The 6,776-nt window shown below is 34.7% G+C and overlaps 1 long non-coding RNA gene across 1 annotated transcript; it reads left to right on the forward strand.

Moving 5' to 3' along the window:
* Positions 1-3,358: 3,358 nt before the first annotated feature.
* On the forward strand, positions 3,359-5,703 carry LOC117337191. The gene is made up of 3 exons (XR_004534771.1): positions 3,359-3,404; positions 5,362-5,426; positions 5,572-5,703. It is a non-coding gene; the product is annotated as an uncharacterized LOC117337191 (long non-coding RNA).
* The last annotated feature ends 1,073 nt before the right edge of the window (positions 5,704-6,776 follow it).

Here is a 6,776-nt window from a genome sequence, read left to right on the forward strand (position 1 = left end):
TCTCCGGGTACTCAGGCTTTCCTCCACCTCCAAAACGAGGCACGTCCTTAAATGACCCTGGCTGCTATTTTAGTAATAGGGTGTTAAACAAAATAAACCAAACCGAACCAAACTATTTGCTCGACAAAGTGTCAATCAAACATCTTATGTCCTATTGTGATAGTGTACATAGAATAAAATCAAACCATTTCTAAAGTTTGACTTTTCTGCTATGTTCTAGTTGGAATAGTTACGGGTATCTGTTGGCATGTTCATAGAAAAAAACGCTTTTCTGTTTATCGATTTATTTATAAAGCAGAACTATTTGACGAGCCTATGGTACAAGTAATACATCCATTGCCAATTCCTCCCATTTCATTAAATCTTTCCTTTATTAACACCTGTTTTATCAAGGTCAAAGATGACGTACCACACGCACGGTAACAGACATAAGCGAATATTCTCAAGTGACCTAAATATGATATATAGATTTTTAACAACATCAAGGAGACTGAAATGAGCACAAAGACTTCGGCTAGATATAAATGTTAGAATGATAAAATTTGATACGGTCAGCATGACCGCCATTTTTAACATCTTTCACTTTTTAACCCAAATTCTATTGAACTATTCCACCTAACCAGTTTATGATTATTGTCTAGACCAAGATTGTTATTTCAAAGTTAGATGTTATTACCCTATTGGTATTGTTATAACTCGGAAGGCGTTGTGATCATTTCATCTCGGCAACAATATACAACATGAGAGACAGTACCTCATGTGGCCCCCAAACCGATCTCTCCTCAATCTTAAAATCCCCGGTCTTTTAGACCAGGTGGAGATGACCGTTGATCCTCCCCACTTGCCTTGACCATCATTTAGTCACGATAAAATGCTGACCATAACTAATCCTTAAAGAATCGCGTGTTACTCTACAATATTTCGCACAACAACGGGTTATGGTGCAATACCATCCCACTAGATGTTAATTATGTAACTAGTGTCAATTGATATACATTCTGTGACGTGTACAGAAATATTACCTTATCTAATCGATTACTACTTGACCGCTTATAACTCTTCTTGGTCTGGCTACCTTCGTCCCACGCATTAAGACATATTCCAGAGTAGGAATATTTCTACTGATTTTGCAACTGTGACCGACTACAATCTTGCAAACCGAAATATTTTCAAACGTTTCCCTATTTTCCTGTAAATATGCCACTGCATGCGAGCTTGGACAACTTAGTCAATATTTGTTTTGAATTACGATCTTAATCAATTCAACATAACCGGATGTTTTGGGAAAATGAAAGTTCTTGACGATAAGTTAATGAGAATATTGTACTAGGAATTTGAAGTTGCAAACTATAAAATATGAACTTGTATACTAGTGAACTTTGAACAAGCTATTAGTCCAACTGTAAACATTTTTTAATAAGGACAATTTGTAAACTTTTGATGGAAGTAGTTAACTATAAGATTGTAACTTTACTATCTTTTAAAAACTACCTAGATCTACTGCGAGTTTTGTGAAGAAGAAAAATTGAAATTTTGATCTACTTATGTTTGGACTATGATTTATTTTAATTTTATTTTCTAACTAAGCTATCTTATACTGATATTGAGTGTTGAACTAAGAGCTCTAAATCTAAAAGAATAGGAACATTATCAATGTAGAAAGTGACAAATTGTGAAAGATTGAAAGCGTTTTCTGTAACCACCGAAATGTGAGACGTGGTTATGTCCAGAGCTAGATGATTATATCATTCTTCTTACTGACTATCATCTCGTTCGAAATAATAGAAATAGGCATGACGCTGGTGTGGCAATTTATTATATTCGTGAGACCATTACTGATGTTTAGATCTTGTGTCCAATAGAATCAAAGCATCGTCCTAGAAATATCCTATCCGTTGGGGAGTATCTTGTTTAGATCATTTTACAGACCACCCAACTAAGATGTAAATATGTCCATACTTAAACCACTTTTCTTATTTGACTGGTAATCTCCAAACCATGAAGTCTGAAAATCATTTAAATAATGTCCTTGTCGGCGACTTTAACATAATCATAATGGGATGACCGCCATATTAACAGTGAACTAGGACAACTCCTTTTTAATATTACCCAACAAAATAACATGCACCAACTAATATTTACCATTGTATGGCACTGCCACTATATAACCCTACCAATTCAGTTGCGAGTTCACCAGCTTATGAACTGCAAATGAAAATTTCAAAAAAAAAATCGCACGACAAATAAAAAAATCGCAGATGGTAAATATAAGCATTGAACGGCTTTCAGTTGGTATTCATAGTCAATATGAATGCCAACTGAAAGCCGTTCAATGCTTAAATAGACGTACGAACTCGCATTACAAACACCTCTGTTCACATACTTCATCTAATATTTGTTGATATAACACACTTTGTAGTATAGCATGGAGTAAGGTCCCGACTTTACGATCTTGCTCATTGTAATAATTACTGACTGTACAAAATACAACTTGCGTACTAGAATTGGATCCAAATGTCACTCCCGATCTCCTGGAAAATCGTATGCCTGATCATTTTGTAAAAATTCTATTACATGGCTCCAACAACAATACCGATTCCTCAAACAAAAATAATTTTGTTGATTTTGTTGACTGTATTATTGACTCGAAAATGCTCTAAGAATCATCTTCTGACCCCCCCCCCCCCCCTCTTCACTTTCTTTACTCCTCTCCTTATTCTTAAGAGTGAACGTGCGAGTGAGAGAGCGTGTGATGTACTTACGTCTTATACATGTATACTTTATTGTATATGTGTTGAGAGATGCTTATACCCCATTAACCTTCAATATATATGATATATAATTATTGCTTAATAGTGGATCAAAGCTTTCTAGATCTATGTGAATATCGATCCCTGGTGTAGAAAAAAATCTGTTCCTCTCAGAATATTCGTTACTGAAACGTTGAAGAGCTGAAGAACTTAATTGGGCTCAACTTCTTGCTAGAATACCAACCTCTGTAACAATTTTATAAGTATGACTCAATATTTAATTTGAATTTTTTTTTTAAAGTGATAGGCCTAACTTAGTCTAGATAGATTTTTGAAGCGTTCGGCCAACTGAAGAAATTTAAAGAGCATCCGCTATTTTCAGAAAATCCATTAAAAATAAGGACAGAATCCTGTTTAATCTGGAAGGGATCCCATAGAGATACCTTGTACAATCGAGAACATGTCCAAACATGAAACAAACTTATAAAGGTGCTATATACGTTATGATTTTCACAATTGCCAATCAAAATTTAACACCGCCCAACTTCAAATCGTCTCAGCCAATCAGCATCGTGGGAAACTGGGAATGTCGCAATTTTTGTAAGACAGAAGTGGGCTGCTGTAGAAGAAAATGGCTGAAAGAGAAAACCTGAGGTAAGATATTGCTCTGCTGTCTGCATATTACATATATATATACTTTGCTTTTTAAATAATGTTGTTTAAGAAGTTCTGATTTGTGGATTAGATCGAACGTAGGTGACAGTAGCATAATATACAAGTTGAACAAACGCGGGAAACATCGGCGTTGACAAATGGCGGTCCGATCAGACTCCCAATAAGATTTTCTACACTGTTTATGTAGGCACAGAGTGTATTTGGCAGATAAAATTGGTGGATGCGAAGATCCAAATTCAAAGTTCTGAATAATCTATTTTTTAGGAATATTCTAGATTTGTTAACAACTGCTATGAACACTATGTTAACGTTGCCCTACAAAGTATAAAACTTTAATCTGAAACTGGTAGATCCATCCATCATTATGAAAAAAGCGTTGTCATCTAACAGTTAGGCCTATGCCAGTTAGGAAAAGGAGAAAGCAAACACAAAGCTTAACTATCTCCGGCAACTGTTTTGGAAGCATTTTGCATTTAATTATAAATAAACATGTAGAATCTACATCTCACCAGTAAATATGAAGAAGTTTGTTGTTATTTTTAAGATATCAGATCGTAGGTTATTTGGTACATCTGTGACCTGAGTGTTAGTTCGTCACATTTGCGATGACGGCCATCAGCATGTCATTTTCAAGGCACGACTAGGGAATTGACCAATCAAAGATCCGGTTTCAAATTCACACCGCTACTAATCTGTTTTATATTTATCCATCCGTTACTTTGATTGGTGGGACGATTAGGGTAATGTAATATGACCACGTGGGTGTAAAGTCTACAGATACAATGTTTCAAAATGACATAAAATGTTGAAATGCCATGTCAACTTGTGCCAGGTAAGCCGTTTCCAATCTGATCCACAACACTGCATACTTAATCAACTGTTTTGAAGATAAGTGATAATAATCTTCAGTTTGAGGCCAAAATTTTTGACTACAGACTGCCAGTTTTACTGAAATAAAGTATTTAAATCAATTGTAATTTTAACATAAATAATTTCATTATCTGTTTAGTCATTGAATCAACTTTATTGCACACTTTCATCCAAACAAACGATCATTAACCAAGAATTGTGTACAATCCAAACAAGCATATCCTAGTAAATTATATAGCCTATTTATTCTGCAAGCCTGTCTTGCTCATGATCAGTTAGTTGACTCTGATACAAGAGATCCCTGGCGCGTACCATTGAATGAAATTTTATAATATTGGAAATATGCAAGACTGATCATTTATCTGCTTTTTCCTTCTTCCCACCTTTTTCTTTTGATTATCTAATAACAAGGGAAACCTACAAATGAAATCTTCAGAGGAGTCTTTATATGAAGAAATATCAATAACTAGCTTCAACTATCAGAAACAAAGATGGCCGGCTGTTGGCCATGTTGATTTCAAATCAAACCCAAAATTAAAAGGGCACAACAAGGGACCTAGGGGGAACCGATGCATCAGGTTAGAAAATACATTCCAGTTCTTCTGAAGAAATAGTGATAACAAAACTTTCAATGTCAAATTCCAAGATGGCCACTTGTTAGCCATTTTGTTTTCTGATCAGTTTCAAAATTTAAAATGCACTGCTAAGGACCATGTAAAATTTGAAAAGAAAGAGTAATCCATCAAAAACATTCTTAAAATCATATACAGCGATAACAAACTTCAACCATTTCTGTATTTTGTACAACTGTTTCATAACCATATGCCTTTTAACATGAAAAAACATTACGAACAATTTTGTACTTTCATTTGTTGATGCGACTTGGAGATTAGAATGTATACATTAATTTGACACCAGTTTTGTAATTTGTAGGAACAATAATCGATCTACATCTTTTTCGTAATCAGTCTGTAGTGTTCTCATTGGCATAATAGTCTTTCTAACTTTTAATTGTTGCAATGTTTGACACGTCCTTTGTTAAACATGTTTTTTTTTCAAACTTCAGAGATGCAGACTCGCCATGTACATTAATTAAAGAACTGACTGAAAATCAGCACAATGCAAATGAAGGTAAACTCAAGCCAGAATAAATTTATTCCTTATTAAAGTTAAACACCCCACTATTTTATATTTGGGTTGATGTGGCCAAGGTCAATGTTATATTGAAGTTACTACACTCAATCTCTTGCCTGTAAGTGTATGTTTTTATTTACAGATAGAGACAGACAAGCTCTTTGGGATGCTTATCTGGACTTTGACCTTCCATATCCTGTATCAGGTCCTTTCTGTATCCCCAATGGCGTTGGTGACTCGCCCTCCATGACAGAGGGACTTTCTTACATTCAGGTAATTTACTATTGTATTAAAACATCACTCAAGAGAAAATGATTCAAAATCATCGTAAAACCTGCCAGACAGACATACCATATAGTAATAGCATTGATGAAATCTGACAGGTGTAAATAAGAAACAATATTTCATTTTCTTTTAATGTTGTATCTATTCCAATAAATTAAAATGATGAACACTTTATAGGATACCAGTGTTCAGGAGGAGCAGACACAAGATAACTACACTGCCTGTCTTACCCGGTTGTGTAAATCCATAGCTGGCGATTTCCTACAGCATCCACAGACTGAGGTTAGGCATTAAAGTAAAGATTGGTCTTATTGGTTCAAATATTCACAACCCAACAAAATTTTGAATTAGAAAAGGACACAATTACTATATTTTACATAAAACTGACTTTATTTTTCCATAATTTTCACTTTCAATGTAGCAAATTAGCAAGAAGTAGAGCCCTTTTAAAATAGCAACCTTTACAGTGTTACCAAGAGATCGATTAGTAGTAGCTAATATTCAACATTACATAATGATGTAACCCTGGTAAAACACTAGCTACAGTATACCTCTCTGTTAGAGAACTCTGTAGCTCTATTGGTTGAGCATAAGACTAGTAATCAAAAAGTCCCGCTTCGATCCCTAGCTGAGGCAGGGACTAATGTTTAATTAATCGCATGCCCTGTTACATAAGTTTTAAATAGCATTTACAAAGTACAAACACATCAAATTATATTCATATAGAACATGAATATTGATCATACTTTGAACCACTCTTACATGTATATAAATATAAAAATATTCATTGACCACAATGACTGCAATTCAAACTTGTATTAAAAATGTATTTATTGACGTAGCAACTTTTGCGTTAGTGGTCATATGTATTTTTACTTTTTGGGTCACCTGAGACGAAGTCTCAGTTGACCTATTGCAATCGCCTTTTGTCCGGCGTTGTGCGTTGTGCGTCGTGCGTCGTAAACAATTTACATTTTCAACTTCTTCTTAAAAACTGCTGAACTAAATTCAATGAAATTTTACAGGAAGCTTCCATGGCTGAGGGTGAACCAAAATTGTGAA

The sequence above is a fragment of the Pecten maximus genome, chromosome 11 (genome assembly GCF_902652985.1).
Source record: "Pecten maximus chromosome 11, xPecMax1.1, whole genome shotgun sequence".
In the NCBI taxonomy this organism is placed as follows: Eukaryota; Metazoa; Mollusca; class Bivalvia; order Pectinida; family Pectinidae; genus Pecten; species Pecten maximus.